Source organism: Rhinopithecus roxellana, chromosome 6 (genome assembly GCF_007565055.1).
Source record: "Rhinopithecus roxellana isolate Shanxi Qingling chromosome 6, ASM756505v1, whole genome shotgun sequence".
NCBI lineage: Eukaryota > Metazoa > Chordata > Mammalia > Primates > Cercopithecidae > Rhinopithecus > Rhinopithecus roxellana.
This window is the reverse complement of record NC_044554.1, coordinates 142,977,674-143,000,091: the sequence shown is the minus strand read 5'-3', so window position 1 is coordinate 143,000,091 and position 22,418 is coordinate 142,977,674.

The window sequence follows — 22,418 nt, the reverse complement described above, 5'->3', positions numbered from 1 at the left end:
CACAATAAGATACTACCTTACACCTGTGAGGGTGGCTTTTATTACAAATAAAAAGATAAATGTTGATAAGTATGTGATGAAAAGGGAATCCTTGTAGTGTTGGTGGGAATATAAATTAGTACAGCCATTACAAAAAGTAATATGGCAGTTACTCAGAAAATTAACAATAGAGCTACTGTATGATCTAGCAATCCCACTTCTGCATATATATGCAAAGTAAGTAAAATCAGTATGTCAAAGAGATATCTTCACTTCCATGTTCATTGCAACATTTTTCACAATGGAATAATGTGAATTATTGTTTCAATATATGGAAAAAACCTGAGTGTCCATCAACAGATGAATGGCTAAATAAACTGTGGTATACATGCATGATGGAATACTATTTAGCCTTTAAAAAAAAGAAGGAAATCTTGTTCTTTGTGACAATGTGGATGAACTTGGAGCGCATCATACTCAGTGAAATAAGTCAGGCATAGAAAGACAAATATTACAGGATCTCACGTATATGTGGAATCTAAAAATATTGAACTCATAGAAGCAGAGAGTACAATGATGCTTACTAGGGGTTGGGAGTTGGAAAGTAGGATGGAGAATTGAAAGATGTTGGTTAAACGGTACAATTTGTATTCAATTACAAAGAAAGAATAAGTTCTGGAGATCTATTATACAGCATGGTGACTATAATAATAATACATAGTTACTTAAAAATTGTTGAGAGTAGAGTTTAAATGTTCTTAGCACAGGCCGGGCGCGGTGGCTCAAGCCTGTAATCCCAGCACTTTGGGAGGCCGAGACGGGCGGATCATGAGGTCAGGAGATTGAGACCATCCTGGCTAACCCGGTGAAACCCCGTCTCTACTAAAAAAAAATACAAAAACACTAGCCGGGCGAGGTGGCGGCGCCTGTAGTCCCAGCTACTCGGGAGGCTGAGGCAGGAGAATGGCGGGAGCCCGGGAGGCGGAGCTTGCAGTGAGCCGAGATCTGGCCACTGCACTCCAGCCTGGGCGACAGAGCGAGACTCCATCTCAAAAAAAAAAAAAAAAAAAAAAAAAAAATGTTCTTAGCACAAATAAAATATGTATGTGATGTGATGGATATGTTAACTTGTTCATTAGCTTGATTTAATCATTCTACTATGTATACAAATACTGAAACATCATATTGTATACCATAAATATATACATTTTCTTATTTGTCAATTAGTTAATTATTTCAAATGTGACAAGATTTCTCCAAATTCCAATTTGCTTAAAGATCACTTCTCTGGTTAATAACACTGTACTGGCAGAAGGTTGTGTTTGTACATTTCAGAGCAAAATAAAATAGTATCTATATAAACAGAGTTCCAGATATAAACTAGATTAGCTACCAGAAAAGTATCCTTGTTATGTATCACTTATTTAAATAATGAGATAATGCCTATATAACTAGAGTTCCATCTAGAAATTGTATCAACTAGTAAAAAGTAATCTTTTATCCATCATCTCTAAAAAAGGGAAATATGCATTAGCTTATGCAATGTTTACTATTTTAAAAACAATTTACTTTTAATTTCTTTCATAATTTAAAACTTAATGAGGGTGTAGTTTTGTCTATCATTTAATGATATTAATTTTTTACTTAAATACATGTTCAATTTTATATTAGTTAAATAACATTAGTTGCTATACTAAACTCCAAAGTTTCAACAGCCTACAACAAAAGTTTATTTCTCGGTTATACCACAGTCTGACCTGGGTGTTCCTAGTAGGCTGCTTTTCTTCACAGGGTGATTCAAAGATCTACATGACTTCCATTTTAGGGCTCTCCCCTCAGTTGGGGCCTCATTTTATACTATGTTGAGACAAGGAGAAGAAAGCTTAGAGAAAACACACCATTGACCATGCTGCTGCTTGTGGCACCATTGGAGAGATCTACTCCCACGCCTCACCTAAATGGAAAGAGAACTGCAATTCCCAACTTAGCAGCTATTCCCAGCTAAACTTTACACTATGGCAGGCAGTCCTGAATTTGGGTGGCTAGCTGGGATCTCTATGTAACTACAAAAATGTATGCAATCTGCCTGCTTTTGTCGTATCATGCACAATTAATCATTTTTTTCTCACTTTATGTTGTGTATCTAGTCTGAAGGCCAGGTAAATATACTTCACTTGGTATGTGAATCCAGTTTGAATTTCTTGTTTATTGTGAGTGCAAAAAATGAGAAAATCACTTGTTCTCTCTCAGAATCAATTTTCTTTCCTTAAAATGGGGTTTTGGAGTTCAACATTTATCAAACCATCCCTGAACTGTGATGAATGAATTTTATAAAGCAAAGAAAGATAAACTATGTAATAACAAAATACTGGATATTTGTTCATTTCAAAGCATTGCGTGTCTAGTGTATACTTGTGTACTTTGCATGCTTTGCACAACCATCCAGTGAAGAGGATGAGACCTAGAGTCACTTTTTCCATTTGTGACCTTGAAAAAAGGGTGAAATAGTGCTCTTTCACTAAATAGGGACAATGAAACCTATAACATGGGGTTTGCAAGAATTAATGTGACATATTAAATGTCATATATTAATATAAAAATGTATGTGAATTTTTAAGACTGTATAGTTCTTTATAAATTTTATTATTTTTATCATTATAACTTATTACAAAAAATATACAAAAATCTCCTAGCTTTAACAACTTTCTGAGAGAAGACCTCTCTTAAGATGATTGTACTTCAGACATCCATTATGGAGCGGATATATGTTGACAAGTGTGAAATTCCTATAAACTAGGAAGAACAGGAAAGTATGGAAGCACCAGCCACAGGTCCAGAAGCTCCAACACTCCTATACCTGTGGCTAAAAAGCACATATGGTAAGGAAAGAAAATGGCAAGAGGAGATGGATTTATAGTTTTGCTATCAAATCTAATATATTTATATATGTCTATGTGTATTTTTTATTTTAAAATATTTTGTAGACTTTTAATCCACAACATGCTAGTTCTCATTTTGAAATCAAGCTTATGTCTTTGACCTCTAGCATTTTAGCAAACATTTTTACTACAATCTCTCCCTACTCAAATAGTTTCTGGTAGTCAAATAGCTTATTGTGTAGGTGATAAGCACCAGGGAAGAGAAACTCTCAATATAACTATTAGCTTGTCCAGCTGGCACAGATTTAGAGAGATACCAATAGGTTTTTTGAGTAAGTGGTTTATGTTATGGAGTCTGAGATCACCCACACAAAACATTTGTCTGACTACTAAACCATGTGGAGTGCTTATGTATGTGAGCACTCACAGAGACACAGTTAACATCATATACAATGTGTAACTGGAGACAGGTACAGTCTTTTTTTCCCCAGTGGTAGTGTGTTATAGATTGTTATTTCATTGAGACATAAATGCTCAAGTAATTCAATAACCCTACTATATAAATTTATATTTTAATTGGTCACTGAGAAGAAAGTGGAAATATTTTAAATTTCTGTCTTTTCCAATCTTGAGTCTTAAAATCTGTCAGGAAAAAACCTGTTTTGCATAGGAAATTGTACTGTAATCCAGAGGCCTATATACTATAACCCAGGGGCTTAGGAGAACTACTATGATCCCATAAATTGAAATACGTATTTAAGATTTACAGTTGGAATCAATCAAATCAATGCTTTCTTTCCTAAATCTGATGTCTTATCTACCACATGTGACTAATGACAATCCAAAAGGGAAAATGAAAACAATTGGTCTTAATAGCATAATTGAATACTACTCTGTCAGAATTTCGAATTTCTGGGTTACTTGAATATGTAGTTTACCATAAATATCACTATGTGACTTACAAGAATGAGAATTTTTGGATAACGTTTTTTTAAAAGCTAAAATTTGTTTTTCAGATTTTCTTTTTCCTAAGACACTATGATATAGTGGGAAAAGTCTTGAATGTGGGTTCAGAAGCCATGAATGTTTCATTTCTGTCTCTTACTCTCCATTTCCTTAGATAAGTCTCTTAGTCTCTCTTAGCCCACTGACTCATAGAAATAATATGTTTTCTTCATGGAGTTGTTGTAAAGATGAAATATAATAATGTTTGTGATGTTTAGTTTCTGGTAGGTATTAGGTAGTGCTGTGAAGTATCTCAATTTGAGTCTGAGAGTATATTAGACTTTTGGGGGCATGTTTAGGAAATTGGCAAGGTGGACCTTCCTAAAGTCTATTTGCAATGGGACTGGGTGGCCCCCAGGAAATACTTTTTCTGATGGAAAAGGTTGCCTGGAATAATGAGTTTAATGGAAAGCTTTGGTTACTGGAGGTGAGAGGAGATCTGAGTAAACATGGCATCTCTTCCTTGGATTTACCTGTTACTTCAGCCCCGCTGGACTCTCATCTGGGACATGCGGAAAATGAAGAAAAAATCAGAAGAGAACCTTTACTAACATCTTAGTCAAGACTTTAGAAAAAGAGTAGCACTTCTTTGATCACGCTGAAAGAAGCCTTTCCCCTTTGAAGCAGAAACCTAAGGAGTTTTAACACATCAAGGCCTCCAGTACCCCAGCTGCCATGAGGTTGGAGGGGTCTGGTAGACACTGAGGCACCCAGCAGATGCCAAACCAGGACTGGGAAGCCAACTTGATCATCAGTGTGTGTTGGGCAATCTGGGGGAGGGAGTTCCCAGGAAAACCAGAGGGACTCTATCCAGAGAGCTGAGCTCTTCTATTAGAAAGCAGGGATGGGGCCAAGGAAATTATTACCGTTTATGTGACTGCATCTGTCACTATGTGCTGGTGATGCACGGGAAAAAACTGAAAATACAAAAACATATTGTTATATCATATCATTAGTCCATTTTTAATTGTTTTTTAAAAATTCATGTTTTGTACTCTCAAAGACTAAAAATTTCTGTGAAATAGGATGTGAAAATTTTCAAATGATGTTGCCACATCAGTTTTTTTTCTTTTCTCAAAAATAAAAAAGGATGTGAAAAATCTGGCCAACACACATGTTGGACATAAAATGAGAATTCTTTTTAAAGCCAGAAATACCTATTAATTTCATTCACACATTCACTAAGCTACTAAATCTGATACTGGTTCTGAGGGATACTAATTAATTATGGTTTTAATAAAGAAAACAATTGAATGAACACACACACATAACATATACATGGATTGTTGAAGAACTACAGAAACAAATTTGATAAATAGGTTTTTGAATGTTTATTTTCTGGTTTTGTTTTTCTCTTTTGTGGCAATGTAGTATAAAGGAAAAATCACAAGCTCTTCAAATCTAACAATTCCTGATCCTGCCACTTAACTGGTTGTGATCCTTAGAAAACTGTTTGAGCTTATCTGTAAAATGTTACAGAACAAAATTAGATAATCTGCATGTGGCACCCAGCTCAGCACCTGTTACATTCAGCAGAAATGCTGTTTTTCTGCCTTCTCAATTCCCTGCCCCCATTCTTTCCAAGCATACCTTTCCATTCCAAGGATCCACAAGCAAAGCAGGAAAATGGTTAAGAAACAGCAAAATGGTTAAGAAACGGGTCTGTATCCTGTTTCTGGCAAGTTATGCTACATTTCAAGGTTTCTGTTTTCTCATCTATAAAATGGGGATGACTGTGCTTTCCACACAGATTTTTATAAGCGGTAAATGGGTTAAGTCATGTGAAGTTCTGAGAACTGTGACGGGTTTGTACTAAGGCCACTAGCAGGTAAGTTCTACGGGAACTTTTTTGTCATTCCTATGTTTAAGACATAGAAGAGTACCTGGAACAAGTAGGTACAAAATAAATATGTGTAATCAACGAACAAATGCTGTGACATGCTGGCTTCTCTTTGTCTAATACAAACTATCCCTTTGCAGACTGTGGGACCTGTGTGGGTGTGTGCAGGGCAGAGGTTTAGAGGCTGCACCCAAATGGAAATAAGAAAGGTTCCTCGTGACTTCTCATGACTCAAACTGTATTTTCTGTGACCCACTATCACATCCCTCCATAGTAGATATGCCTGCCCTGTCTTGCATAGGCACAGATCGGGGTTCAATGCTTGAGCACTGATCTCTGTGCCAGTGTGTCTCCATGCTGCCTTCTGTCCAGGCTGACTGAGAGTGGAGCTGCTGAAGAGCAGTTTAGTTGCTGTGGTACATTGCGTCACAAAATAAAAGATCCATGGAGAGAATCACTTTCCACATTACCTTGTGAATACATATCTTTATTATAATGAGCTCTCTTACACACAAACTTTCAATAATTTCTAGTCTCTTAACAGTAATATTATAAATTCTGGAGTTATACAAAGAATGTTATAAAATTCCTTTGGTCTGGACCACCATTTAAGAATACCTGAACAAGTACCTAAGTAGATTAAGTGCTACTGGAATGTGGTATGTGTCCTGACGATTCTCTTTGATGACTGCTAGCAAGCTAGCAGATGGTGCTTACTATATATAATGTAGGTTATGCACTAGGCAATCCAGGCTCAGTGTAATTAAGTTGCTTTAAAAGTAAATTATAAATTCAACATAGTATTATTATGTGACCCTGAACTTTGCTTTATGAAACTCTGTGAGACTCTATATGCCCTGAGTTGTTGATTATTTTTCTAATATGCTTTTAAGTGCAGTCCCTTAGTAAAAGTTGAGTATCCCTAATCCGAAAATCTGAAATCTGAAATGCTCCAAAATCTGAAACTTTTTGAGTGTCAACATGATGTTCAAAGGAAATATCCACTGGAACATTTCAGATTTCAGATTTTTGGATGAGAAATTCTCAACTGGTAAGTATAACGTAAATATTCCAAAATTTGCTTTAAAAAATCTGAAATCTCAAATGCTTTGGATAAGGGATATTCAACGTGTAGTTAATTGCAAGCAAACTAAACTCTATTAAAATGGTCCTCACTAATTCTCAATGTGCCATGCTTTAAGAAGACTAATAGAAGGAATGATGAGGGTGGGATAGGAAGGTCATGTGATGTTTTGACTAAGGCAAATGAAGGAAACCCACCCCTTTCAGTCTCTGTGTGATGCTTTGTTTTCTACTTTTCCTTTGTGATGAGGCAGCAAAATGTTTATGATGAGAATCACTGGAAGTGTCAACCACATGCTGAATGAAAATAGCCAGATCAGCAGCCAGGAGGATGCCCTGCCCACCATTGCGGAGGGACTTGGAGTTTAGTAATTAACACGCCATCCCACCTCTCCCCCAAGTCAAACACAGGATGACAATTACTTGGGAAAATATTTGACAGTGTTTATTTTTAGAAAATTTAATTCATTGCTTTCATTGCTTTGATCCGGTCTATACTACAATATGCCTAGTGAAGACTTCTCAAGACAATCATTTTCTTCTTGAAGCTGACCAAACAAGAGAGTTTACAGTTCCTCATCTTAGCAATCAAAGAGACCTAGTATCATTCAATCATGAATCACACTCTATTTCTGTAATAAATGTGTCTAATCATAGATACTTAAGTAGAAGGGCAAATGCAGGAAACAATCTTATTTGTGATTATGTGTGTGTGTGCATATGTACATGTATGTTAAAATTTCAGAATCTAAACTTTTTTTGTTACGTTTCAGGGTTGCAAGCAAAATCATCCTTAATTTGAGAAACAGTGATTGTGATAGTCTTAAAAATGCTCTAAAACCTTTACCATATTCCCTTCCCCCCAAATAATCTTAGAACTAACAACTTAAGCTTTCATTCAATTTGTTAGGAAAATACAAACTCTAGTTTGTAAGTGCTAAGGGATACATGAACCGAAGCATTTCTTCCCCAAACTGAGAGCCTTGGGACTTAAAACTCTGGTCTGTCAGATACCACCAAAAGGTCTATTGAGAGGTTTATTGTTGCAAACACACACACACATACACACATGAGTCAAGTCAATTGGGAAATAACACAGGAATAATGGGTGACGTGTGGACATGATTGAGCCAATTATAATAAATAATCACATTGCTTTAATTTAAGAGATCAAATGATGGTTGAAGTAACACCAAAAGTAAGTCCTTTTGGCCAGGCACGGGGGCTCACACCTGTAATCCCAGCACTTTGGGAGGCTGGGGCGGGCAGATCATGAGGTCAGGAGATTGAGACTATCCTGGCTAACACGGTGAAACCCCGTCTCTACTACAAACACAAAAAATTAGCCGGGCATGGTGGCAGGCACCTGTAGTCCCAGCTACTCGGGAGGCTGAGGCAGGAGAATGGCGTGAACCCAGGAGGTGGAGCTTGCAGTGAGCTGAGATCGAGCCACTGCACTCCAGCCTGGGTGACAGAGCGAGACTCCATCTCAAATAAATAAATAAATAAAAATAAAATAAAATAAGTACTTTAAACTGTTTTAAAATGATCAGTCCAGTAGGTGCAGCTCAGTAACAATACCCTGGGGATTCTACAGCTCAGCAGATCTTGTGGAATCCTGAAACAGTGATTCTTTACTCCTCTTTGGTATCAGACCAGCAATGAGATTCTCACCAAAGCCCTAGACATTCTCATCTGAAAATGCAGACACATACAAAATTTTGAATGCAATTCCTTTGGTCTGACCACTGTTTAAGAATACCTGAACAAGTACCTCAGGAAGTCTTTTCCCCGAGGTGTCTTATACAGCCATCATCTGCACTAATAATCTTAAATATGGAAGCCAACTATTCTTATGTTTATAAGGTGGAATCAATCAACACACTTAGCATGCTTGATGAAAATACAGAAATAAAATCCATATATATAGACATTACTAAGTGTATCGACAGCCATCTGTATTAGAGTGTATGTTTTACATTCAACTGTGAGAGTTGGTTTTTTTTGTTGTTGTTGTTGTTGTTTTTTGAGACGGAGTCTCGCTCTGTCGCCCAGGCTGGAGTGCAGTGGTGCGATCTCAACTGTGAGATTTTTAATTAATTTTCCATAATTCAAAATCTCAGATTTTCTTTCCAAATAATTGGAATGTATATTTTTAAAATACCAAGTTTGCTTTATTTTTTCCCCGAGATCCCTGTCTTCAGAGAACAAGTTTACTACTTAAGGACTGAACACTTTATCTGCAAAATCGCTGATCCACTGACTTACTGTGCTAATAAAACTTACTTCCATAATAGCATATTGTTACAGGTGGGTTTTTGTTCTTAGGGCTCCCAAGTTGGTGGCAGACCACTCCCAAGATGGTGGCTGCCACTCCCAAGATGGCAGCAAACCTTTTGTTCTCTGATCTGGGGTTTTTGGCCTCACAGATTCAAAAGAATGGAACCTTGGGCCACGAGGTGAATGTTATACCTCTATTAGAGGCCATGGGTCACGGAAGAAAACCGTGGAACCCAGCGACTACTGTTCAGCTCAATTACAACGAACCCAACCACTTAGCGGCGCAGGAACAATGGTGAGCCTCTAGTCTGAACGGGAGTGGCAACGGGCACCTGGCTGGATCAGAAATGCAGCGGACACCCTGCCAGATCCGGAGGGGTGGATGGCAGTGAACAGCAGTGGTGGATGGTGAGCCAAAGTTCAGCTCCAGGCAGAACAAACACGGACCAGAAGCGTATGCAGTTGCAAGATTTAATAGAGTGAAAACGGAGCTCCCATATAATGGGAGGGACCCAAAGGAGGTTGCCCACTCCTGACTTGAATACCTGGGGTTTATATCCCAATCATTGTCCCTCCTCCCATGCTCTCAGATGATAGATGATTTGACTATTTCTTTACCTCCTCCTTTTAGCCTAATTGGTATTTTAGTGAGCCCTCTTTACTACATGATTGGTCGGGTGTGAGCTGAATTATAAGCCCCGTGTTTAAAGGTGGGTGCAGTCACCTTCCCCAGCTAGGCTTAGGAATTCTTAGTCAGCCTAGGAAATCCAGCTAGTCCTATCTCTCAGTATCGCTGAGAAAAGGATGCAAAATATTGACCAATTTTTTTTAAATGTGGAAGTGATATTTATTAAGAGGACTGTGATACATAAAGGAGGAAATCTGGACAAAAAGAATATTGGTACAAATGCACAAATGTACAACCACATGTACTCAATTCTACCTTGCCTGGCTGGTGGCTAGCATTAACACAAAATCTGAAATCTGTGCAGAATTCTACTGGTGTGCCTAGGAAGCTCATTTTATAGCTAAAATGTTAACTGGCAAAGCAGTTAACCATGTGCTTAGAGCACATGGGGCGTGAGAAAACTCATGGACAAACAGGTCATGACATCATAAATGAAGTGTTTAACAGGAAAATATTAAGCACTCACTTATATATTTGAAATATTCTCAACTTACTTTCTACACAGAAGTTTTAATGATCTGGTTGCTAGTTGTAAGGATTCAACTATTGCCTGGGAACTTTAAGTGATTCCTAAGAGCCTGGCTACTTGGCAACACCACCTTGCCAGCAAGAAGCCTCTCTAATGAAGTTGATCTTCTAAAGAAGATTCTAGCCCCAGTGCTAGGATCATGCATGGGGATGATTCAGCTTATTTCTCCTTTTTCCACAGCAACCATCCTTTTCTTAGTTTCTGGAGAACTCTCTAAGGCACACAATAAAATGTTCAGCTATGCTCAGATATTTCTGTCACTCTTCAATGTTTCTTAACATGTCTACTATGGAATCCTAGTCCTGTAAGATTCCCTACAGAAGGAAGGAGGGGAGGGGAAATTTCTGTTCCCTCAAGTGAAATCTTATAATACAAATTAGTACATTAAAGATCTGATACTTTAGGTCTGCACAAAATTATTTTTTAACTAAATTTTTATTTGCTTATTAACCAAAAGCCTGTTAATATCCTGGGGATTAATATCTTGCATACACTTTGGAAAATATTTTATCATATCTTAGAGCTCATTCACACATGTTTTTGCTTCTTCTCCTAGCCGTCCCTCCAACCAGAATAGAAGTCCAATTCTCCTTGCCCTCTCTCCTATCTGAAGTTTCTTCTCCAGAAACCATTCTTTCCTTCCCTTCTCCAGAGTCATTATCAGATATGACCTAATTACTGAGTTTTTCTTGGAAACTTTTACTACAAATGCTTATTGTTTTCAGAAGTTTAGAAATAGATTGGTGATTATATGTACCATGTTTACAGTTTTGTGGTTGCAATGATCCCTCTTAATAGATTACAGCAAAATACATAGAGTACTTTAATGTAATTTAGCTGCCAGCTGAATCAATATTGTTAGTTCTCCTTAACTTTCATTGGATATAAATTTGGAAGAATAAAGATTCGTAAGAAATTTTATTGTAGTATGTGTTTATTAAACTTTTGACTGCATATGTGTATCCAGTTGTAACACAGCTAGCTTTAAAAATGGCCTAGGTATTCACTGTGCTAAAGGGCTATTTGGTTTTCATGATTTGCATTGGCTTTTCAACACCTCAGTCAATGATTATTCATTTTTTTATAAGCTCTATAAAAGTTATTAACATTCATCTGAAAAGTAAAAATTTTTATCTTATATCTAATTTCTGGGGCTCTGAAATCCAACCCCTTGCTGTGAGTCAATGCTCACCTTTTGCTCTGTGACCTTCGCATAAACCTCCATAAGACTGCTAAGTGAATTACAGAAGATAAACTCAAAGGGCTTGGAATATTATTCAGAGAATGGTAAGTGCTTAATAAATGTTAGCTGTTGTTACTATGATGAAAGTGGTATAGATAAAATAAAACTCACTCCAATGTCCTCCTGCAAATGCCTTCTCTCATCTCCTTACTAGAACTTGAATGGCCAGAAGTAGCAAGAAGTTGATTCAGGAATGGAGGAAAGCAAAAGTGTGTCCCAGCACACAGGCAGAGATAATCCACTTGCCCAAGTCACTTGAATTGGGCATAATAGCAAATGTCAAGAAATGCAAATACACACACATGTATGGAGAGGCATGGAGTTATTAGTTTCTATGAAAACTGAGTAACTTATCCATGACATCAATGTCAGTAAGCATGCACTGAGCAAATAACAGGGGAAGGATACTCACTAGAGAATTTAATTCTCTCACATCTTGCTCTCTTTGATAAAATGGTACCTTCACACTATGACCTTCCCTGATGACTCTGTGTGCAACTCCAATGCCTCTTACACTTCCACATCTTCTTATTTTTGTATTGCATTAATCACTTTAAAAGCTGTATATATACATATATATAAAAAATCTTATTTATTCTATTTAATGTCTAGCTCCCCCTACTTGAATATTAGCTTCATTGCATGGAGTTTTTTGTTTTGTTTTTTTGTTTGTTTTCTGTACTTTTTAAAGCTATACCTCCAGCACTTAGAACAGTTCTTGGTTCCTAGCAAGTCCTCAATGAATATTTGATGAATGAATGAACAAGAACTCCAGAAGTAGGCTTAATTAAGCCAGTAGCTAAAGAATATTATCAGAGTAGGTCCCTTTCATCTCTGCTTTGCCATTCTTGGTGCTGGCTTCATCCTAAAGTAAAGCCTTATGGTCACGTGATAGCTGCAGCAGTTCTAGGCATCATATCCTGAGAAGACATCATATCCCAATGACCAGAAAGGGAGAGCCAGAAAGTCCGTTTTAAAAGCAAGATGACACTCACAGAAGCTCCTAATGACCAGAATTTGACCACTTAACCGAATTAGTGTTAAGGAGAAAGGAATTTCTTTAAATATTAGACTAATCAGAATTTCCTCTTAAAATGAAGGAAAGGGCCAAGCTCCTGAAGAGGTAAATACTTGAACGAATTTGGTGCTCCATGAGCAAAGAAGAAAGCCTGGATGAATGGGTAGACAGCGAGCAAATAACTTTGTCTCCTACCTCCTCAGATCTCCACTTCTGTGTACTACTGAAGTGAGTTGCAGTAAGGCTAAAAGCTTTTAAAACAATTTCAAATAATACTGCCCTTCACTATAAACCAAAAAAGGTAAAGCACAGCTACATTCAGGAGGAGTTAATTGGACTACTTCACATGTGAGCTGATTTAGGGAACATCATTCAATTAAAGGCAAGTAAAGTGAGTTTTTATTAATATTTGGGTCCTACTCTCTGGATGCTGGCTCTGCTTTCAGAAAGGGTGTGAGGAACATTGACCTAAATAAATCCATCTGTGAACTAATCTGTTCCAGGAATGTCCACTTAAATTTCAAAATGTATTTGATACATTTATGTTATAAAGATTAGTTTATCTTGAACATAAACAGCCCCATTTCTGTTGGCTTTTTAAGTGACCGAGACAAAAAAATTAAAAATGGGTATTTTTATGGATGTGAGATGTGATGTGTTGAAACATTTTATTGGTTTAGATTCAGCTAGGTAATCTTCTGGCCTTTTTTTTTTGAGTTACATAGCAGAAATGAAAAAAAATGGGATTTATGAAATGTCTTCCATAAAATAAAACAGCATGATTATTTGCACAAATATGCAAGTAAAACATTGAATTGGGGTTTTAAGTGACTGAACTTTATGTTTTTTAAAAATATTAATTTTCAATAATACAGCTTAATTATGAAACTTTCACTTTTTAAGCGATGATGATGTACTTTCTTAATCTCCATCTGCTCTTTGATTTTATGTATTTTATCTTACTATTGTCATCTGCAAAAGAAGAAAGTCAGCTGCCACAGTGATAAAAGTGACATTAGTTCAGTTTATTAAAATTTAATACTTCTGATTCAGCTCTCGTATTGGCTAGTATGAAATTGATGAATGACCAAGGGTCATTTTACATTTACCTGTTAAGGAAATATTGAGTGCTCTCCTAGACAAGTGCAGCCTTCTCATGCACCTGACCAGAGTCTATGAGTAACAGATTTCGCTCAGGAACAAAGACACACCCTTATGTTCTACTAGGAATAACTCAGTATTAATTACATTTGATGCATTTAATTGTCAAGCTACAATTGGGCCTTTCCTGATGGCTGTTTACAAGTACTTTAACACTCCTCCCTACCCTCTAGAATGCTCTGACTTCCTTGTCTGTTTACCTTTTCCCATTGTACCTATCACCTTCTTGCATACTATACAGTTTACTAATTTATTCTATTTTTTTAGAAGTTAAAGTTGAAATTAGATAGGTGCTTTACCTATATTAACTATAGGCTGGGCACGGTGGCTCACGCCTGTAATCCCAGTACTTTGGGAGGCTGAGGTAGGTGGACTGTCTGAGGTCAGAAGTTCGAGACCAGCCTGGCCAACATGGTGAAACCCCGTCTCTACTAAAAATACAAAAATTAGCTGGGCGTATTGGCGCATGCCTGTAGTCCCAGCTACTCGGGAGGAGAGTTGCTTGAACCCAGGAGGTGGAGGTTACATTGCAGTGAACCAAGATCGTGCCACTGCACTCCAGCCTAGGTGACAGAGGAAGACTCCGTCTAAAAAAAAAAAAAGCTATCAAGGTGACATATATTTAGTAAACAAAACAATCAAGCAGCAGAAAAAAATACCTCTTATTAAGTTGGCCAAAATTTTTGCAACACACAGACAACAACATTTACGTTTTAGGTTATTAGTATTGTGATTTATGTGATAGACTTAATAAACAAATCAGATAGTAACAAATTTCTTGGTTCTACACTACAGGTGGTTCTCAGGACTACAGGTCCTGAGATTTCCTGCTTGAAACAGAGTACTTCTATTCACTGACCTACATAATGAGGAAATTAAAAAGATGAAGGTGAATGGTCAGATCTGCAGAAGGCCAAGGTTTGAAGACCTCTTCGGGCAATAAAAAGGTGATAGGCATGCTTTTAAGGACATGCTGCTAATACTGCTCCCTAGGGGATGGCTCTCCAGCCCACCATCAAGTAAAAATCGACCTCTGGGTGGGGACCTGTCAATCTCTCCAAAAAGAGCACACCTCTTTCGTGCCTACAAAAATTGCTCATTTCATTGAAGTTCATGCTTAACATAATAAATGATAGAAAAAACATGAGCATTCCACATATGATATAGAATGAATTGCTTTATTAAAGATACAGTCAAAAGCTTCAGTTGGGAGAGAATGTAAGATCATATTTCTTATAAAGAAAAGTTATAGCAAGAAATGAACACATTATGGGAATCTTCACTAAAACTCTACTTATCATTTGACTGAAAGCTCAAAGAAAATATGAGGATGGGCCGGGCGCGGTGGCTCAAGCCAGCTACTCGGGAGGCTGAGGCAGGAGAATGGCGTAAACCCGGGAGGTGAAGCTTGCAGTGAGCTGAATCCGGCCACTGCACTCCAGCCCGGGTGACAGAGTGAGACTCCGCCTCAAAAAAAAAAAAAAAAAGAAAAGAAAAAAAAAAGAAAATATGAGGATGCCTCATTATTGCATGACTTAAGTAAAACGCATTGAGTGCATTGAATGCTTAAGTGACTTAATGCCCTAAGGCAAGGACTTCACTGCTGGTGCCAGGATTAGGGTGTCAGATTCAGCATAACCTGAAGCACACAGCGCATTCACACTTAACCTTCTAGTCCTACGTTTCCATAAATGTCATAGAATTATCTAGTTCCCTTTTGTTTTTAATCATTCTGTATAAGAAACCACCTAACTTGGATCCATTTTTTCTAGTACTTATTTACAAACAGAACAGTAGTAAATTTTATCTGAATAAATATTGATCTTGTTCCTATAGCAAAACATCTAAAGTTCTAATTTTTCAGAGTATTCATTTTCAGATTTATGGAGAAACTCTCTATAATGAAGAAGGTAAAAAACAGAAAGAGGAAGTAATTGAAATTGACTATGTCTTCTGCATTTTTTTTTTTTTTTTTTTTTTTTTAGATGGAGTCTTGCTCTGTCACCCAGGCTGGAGTGCAGTGGCACAATCTCAGCTCACTGCAACCTCCACCTCCTGAGTTTAAGCGATTCTCCTGCCTCAGCCTCCCGAGTAGCTGGGATTACAGGCGCATGCCAACACACCTAAATTTCGTATTTTTAGTAGAGACAGGGTTTCACTATGTTGGCCAGGCTCGTCTTGAACTCCTGACCTCAGGTGATCGCTCTCCTCAGCCTCCGAGGTGCATGGTATTTAGACAGCATTTTACTTGTGTTCTTGTATTCTAAAATACTTTTTCTTCTTTTTTTTTTTTTTGTGACAAAGTCTCACTCTGTCACCTAGGCTAAAGTGTAGTGGTGCAATCTCAGCTCACTGCAACCTCCGCCTCCCAGGTTGAAGCAATCCTCCTGCCTCAGCCTCCCTAGTAGCTGGGACTACAGGCACATGCCACCATGCCCAGTTAATTTTTGTATTTTTAGTAGAGACGGGGTTTCACCATGTTTGCCAGGCTGGTCTTGAACTCCTGACCTCAGGTGATCTGGCTGCCTCGGCCTCTCAAAGTGCTGGGATTACAGGTGTGAGCCACCTCACCCAGCCATATTCTAAAATACTTTAATTTTTTCTTTTGGTGATGTCATTTTGTCCTTGAATACAAAAGGGTCCACATGTGTAGGGAACCAACAGTCAGGCAAGTTGGCCATTATCTGGTCAAACTGTATTCAGTCAACTAATATAAAATAGAAAGCTCCAGTGGCAATCAGATAGATAGTTATTCCTTCTGTCAGCCCAAAATATTGGATTTCGAGTATTGGTCCCCCAAATCATGAAATATAAGCATGTAATCTCACTCCCAGTAAGTAGTAATCCTTAAAAGTATCATTGGCAACAGTAAATAAAATGGAGGAAAATCAGACATACATATTGTGAAGTTAAACCAACCACACACACAAAAAAAAGATACCATTTAAGGGCAGCTACAAAATAATATCTTCATATAAAGTAGCCCTCTGTGTGAAAATACAGTAAGCCTTTACAATTGCAGCAACAGAAGATACTAAGACCTCTGTTATTGGAGATGTTCAATAATAGGCTTAGTGACCATTCAGTAGGTATAGAAACAGATTCAAATACATTTAATAACTGGGTATCAGGAATAAACAAGCTTTAAATTCTCTACCTCTTAAGACATTACAATTTGATGTCTATTCAAATTATTTATCAATAATCTCAAATAATTGCCACCTAAATTTCGATAGGCTATTTTTCCCCAAATAAATCCATAAAATAAAACAGCAAAATTGGGGCAACTAAATACATAATGTTCTGTCCCATGAAAAATAAATATGCATACTTTATTTCTTTGATGATTGTTTCAGTTCCCCTAATCCAGCTTCTGTTTCTGAATTTCCTCTACGACTTTTTGGTCACAGAGTCAGTTGGTGACTCATCTCCTCATTTCTTCTTGGAAAAAAAAAAAAAAGTGGTTTATCATCGTGTGGCTTGTATCACAATTTTTTTCGTCTATTTTCTGTGTGTCTTTTTACTTTAAATATATTGAGCTTTCCTTCAATTAAAAAAAATTATTTTTACCTGCTCAAAAAATAACAGGTCTGTTGTTTTCCAAAATTGGCCCTTATAATAGCTGTACTTTTTGACATGATTTGTTTAAGAGACTCTGAACCTTGATCCTTGCATCCTTTTATAATATAGTATTTCAAAGATTCATAGAATATTAGAACTGAAAAGTAGAATTTAACCCAAATACCACATTTAACACACAGAGAACTCAATACATGGAAAAGTTAAATAGCTTGGTTAAGCAAACATCTAGCAAGAGAAGAATGAGTACTCAGACTTCTTTACCTTAATTCTAATATTCTTTCCAGGGCACAATATTGCCTTTCATGGTATGATACTATTAGAACTTTTCAAAAATAAATACTTGAATAATGTATTCCCTAGATCTGAAATCTATAATTATGTATTTGTTACCCAACATCAGGTTACTATTGTGAACAAAAAATTGGGTTTTTGTATGTGTAAATCCTTGCTGGATGGAAGGATGATCTATAATAAAACATTATTTGAACCACTACAAAATAGTTTCCTAATATTTCAAGATAACCACTGTAGCAATGTTATAAGGTAATGTTTAATCAATTGATCTATACAGTTAATAATGATTCAATCTTCAGAATAGAAAGAAAGCTCACAGAGCAGGGTGATCAGAACGAATTTCATGGAGGAGTAGGTCTTAAAAGATGCATAGTATTTCTAAAGCTTTTGTTGTTGCTGCTAAATATAACACAGGGACATTAAAATGCATAAAGTGGAAAATCCTAAGGCAAATACTCATATAACCATAATCCTACCTGCCTCAGCATTCAACAGTATGTTCATTCCTTCATTCTCCCCTTACAGATAACTGCTCTATTAAATATGGTGGGAATCATAGCTTTGCACTACTTTATTCTTTGGCTATTTGAATATGCATCTCTAAAGATAATTTTTTTCCTATTTTTAAATTTTACAAAATTGGAAACTGGTACTATATATTCTTCTGTATCTGACTTCTTTGGCACGATGCTGTGTTTTCAGTATTCGTCCATGAGATCCATCGCTCCTTCATTTATTTTCAGTGCTTTAGTTCATTCTACGAATACATAATTGATTAATTCATTCTTTCTTTGATGTGCTTTGAGTCAAACTCCTAATGCATCCCTTGAAACTTGGCTCAATTTACCTGTAGAATGGTAACTCCATTCTGCATTTGTTTAGGCCAAAAGCCTTAGGGTTGTCCTGACTCTTGCTTTCTCTCATAGCTGCACATCCAGTCTGCTGGGAAATCCTGTGACTGCTACCTTCAAGATAGAGCCACAGTGTGACCACTCCAAGTCTGGGTTATGTTTGGCTCTTAACTGGTGTCCCTGCTTCTACCCTTACATCTCCCTTACAATCTGTTCTGAAACCAGCAGCCAGAGTGATTTTTGCCACTCCCTAAAACATAAAGGGAATCATGTCATGCCTCACTCCCTACAAAGACCCACCGTTTCACTAAAAACAAAGTCAAGGTCCGAATAGTGACCCACATAATCTAGCCCTGGGTTTCTTCTCTCAGCATTACCTTATACTTCTCTTCCCTTCTTTGCTCTGATCCCATGGGCTTCCTGGCTCTTCTTTGAACATGCCAGGCATAGTTTCCCTTCAAATGTTGGCATTAACTGTTCCCTCTGCCTGGAATGATTTTCTCCCCAATAAACGTATGCCTTTCACGGATTGCATAAAAACATGTATGTACAAATGTTTCCTTAACTATAGGTATCAAATAAAGTTCTTTACTATTATAATTTTAACAACAAATATCTGTTGGCATTATTCCTTATATCTTTTTTTTTTTTTTTTTTTTTTTTTTGAGACGGAGTCTCGCTCTGTCGCCCAGGCTGGAGTGTAGTGGCCGGATCCTGGCTCACTGCAAGCTCCGTCTCCTGCGTTCATGACATTCTCCTGCCTCAGCCTCCCGAGTAGCTGGGACTACAGGCGCCCGCCACCTCGCCCGGCTAGTTTTTTGTATTTTTTAGTAGAGACAGGGTTTCACCATGTTAGCCAGGATGGTCTCGATCTCCTGACCTTGTGATCCGCCCGTCTCGGCCTCCCAAAGTGCTGGGATTACAGGCTTGAGCCACCGCGCCCGGCCCCTTATTTCTTTAGAACGAATTTGATTTACCTATACATTGGAATCTTGCTTGGATAGCACACGTCATACACAGTTTTAGTTACAGCATTGATGAAATCACAATCTCTGGAACACTAATCTTTTAGGTATGTGCCATTACTCTCCTGCAAGATAATAGTTGCCATTTGTTTAATGCTCACTATGAGCCAGGCCCCGGATTTAAAATGCATTATCTGTTTTAATCCTCACCTCAACCCTATGAGATTGGAAATATTTTTTTCCCAATTTAACAGATGAAGAAATTAAGCCCCAAAGTATTAAATAACACTCTTAAGCCCATAGTCAGTAAATGTGCTAGTTTTCAAACATGGGACTGTCTTACTCCAAAGTCCTATATACCACAAAGTCTTCTTTGTTCCACATATCAAAACTAGAAAAACATCACTGTGAATTTTTTCAGATTTATCTGATATGTAACGCTCTTGAAATTACTTGAACTATTTTGGATGCCAACGTAATTTAATGACAGAAGAAAATGATTCCATGCTCTAAATTCAATTACTACCCTGTTTCCATTTAGTAATCAAGCAAACATGGAAAACTCCTGATATACAGTAAAACATATAAAAACAAAGTGACAAAATAAATTAAAAGTGCAATAGGGGAAAAGGAACAAATATGAAACATGTTTGAGAGGACCATGAAGAGTTCATTTAAGGGCAAGGAGTTCCAGAATGTCATACAAAATCAAAACACAAAAGAATCAGGTCATTTTTTTCTGTAACAACTGAGCTCTGATGAAGTTGAGCTGTGTGATGGTAAACCCAAGGGTATGGATGATCTAAAATCACATAGATCCATGCTGCTATGTTACTAGTTGCCAAGCAAACAAACGGCCACACTGCAGTTCAACATAAGAGTTTTTGCCATTCTTTCCCTTTGCCTGGCTGTGAAAAGGCAACAAGTAGCTTTAGAGCCAAATGGAAGATACAAATGTGTAGCAATGCCATCTGTGCTATTCTATTCTGGTCAAGAGCAGGCATATGCTGTTTGAGAAGATACCAACATATACAGCTGTTAATAGTTACTCTAACTCAATGTGTGTTAAGACCAAAGAGTAGTTGTCATCCGGCGCAAGTGCAAGAGCCTCTTTTAGATGACGCAATGGGGTACAAGTCTATCACCTCTAGCTCAGAAACTATTCACCAACTACCCAATAATAAACACATCTATTCCACTTGTTTTAAGGCTTTCTAGAAATCATTAACTCAAAGTATCTTTGTAATTGATACACATCTGGAGACCACAGGATAGCTGGGACATAATAGTTGTAATGAAAGAATGATTATGTGTCAACACAAAAGAGTGTCTCATAAGAGCCTAGACATTGTAAATATAATGCCATATCTTGCCTTTGGAAGGCCAGGGAAAACATACGTATCTATTCACTAAATATACTTAAGGCCTTGCTAAATTGTTATTCATTTAAAAAAAGCTTTAGTGATAATAGAACATTATAAAATATAAAATAATTGAAATCATGGTTGTTTTCCATCCACAGAGAGTGAAAATGTTCATAGTGTTGGGGGAAGAAAAGACCAAATGATGAAAGTGGCTAAGAGCTCTTACAACTTGATGAGAAAATATTTAACCTCTCTTGGCCATCAGAAACCTGACTGAGCGTGTTCTCATTTCCATCTGCCAAAGGCTATCTTGGAATCTGGGAGCAATTGTTTTAAAAGGAAAGAAATTGTCTTAGTCTAGATTCCAGAGGCATGTGTGGAGACCTTCCTCTCATTTCTTTCATTTACTCAACAAATATTTAAGGCAGTATTGCATACAATGATGATGCAACAATGAACAAGGCAGACAAAGCCCCTGCTCTTCAGAATCTTACATGCTACTGGTGGAGGTGAGTGGACTCATAACTGAACAAATAAGATGATTTCATGTAATAATGAAAGCTCTGTATAAAATAAAATAGGAAAGTACTGAGATTGAATAAAGGAAGAAGGAACCTGTGTATTAGGATGGGTTAGATATTCTGTACTAATAAGCAACCCCAAAGTCTGAATGGTATTTAAAAATCAAGTTATTTTTTCCCATACAGTATTTGTCCATCACAGTTCAGTGTGGTGCTTAGTTCCACGTCCTCTCTCCGGGATGCAGGATGAGGGAGGCTTCACTGTTGAATGTCATCAACTGCAGTGACATAGGTAAGGACATGTGGTAAATCATATACCAGCTTTTAATGGCTTCCACCGAACAGTGTCAGATATGTGCTCTCACATTTCATTGACCAAAGCAAGTCTTTGAAGGGATAGGGAAATGCAATCCTACCACATGCCCAGCAGGAGGAGAACCACAAATATTGATGAAGAGCAATAGTAATCATCACTGTCTACTTTAATTAGCTTTGTCTTGGAATGCTTCTCTGAAGTAATGATAAATGAAGACCTGAATGATAAAAAGCCAGTCATAAATAGATCAGCAGAGAGGAAGCACGAGATTTCAGGAGTAAATAAGCTTGGTGTGTTGGAAAGAAACAAGGATGGAAACTCTGGAACACAGTTAACCAGCACAGCTAAGGAGACTGGAAGATTTCATAGTTGGGGTCAGAGAGGCATACAGGAACCACATCATGTAGAAACTTATTGGTAATAGCAGTAAATGCATATTTTATTTTATTTGTCATGGAAGCCTACTTATAATTTGGTAAGACTAAAACCAAAAACAGATCAAACATAACGTTTTAATCCACAAAACACATGTAATTATATATTAATTTGAACTCTTCATTTGTAGTGTTACTATTCTTTCCTGACAAATTAACCGAAGTCAGCATGCTATAAGATAACAATGTACATTCTTCCCAGAAATATCACTGTTTGGTAATATTTCTAAGAAAATGCTCATAAATATATGCAGAGATTTAGTAATATGCCATTTTCATTGTGTTGCTTTATAATATACTCAAGCCTTTTAAATTACATTAAAATACTTAATCACATAAGAAAATTTCATAATCCTTTATATGCCCAAATGATTCATCTATCTATT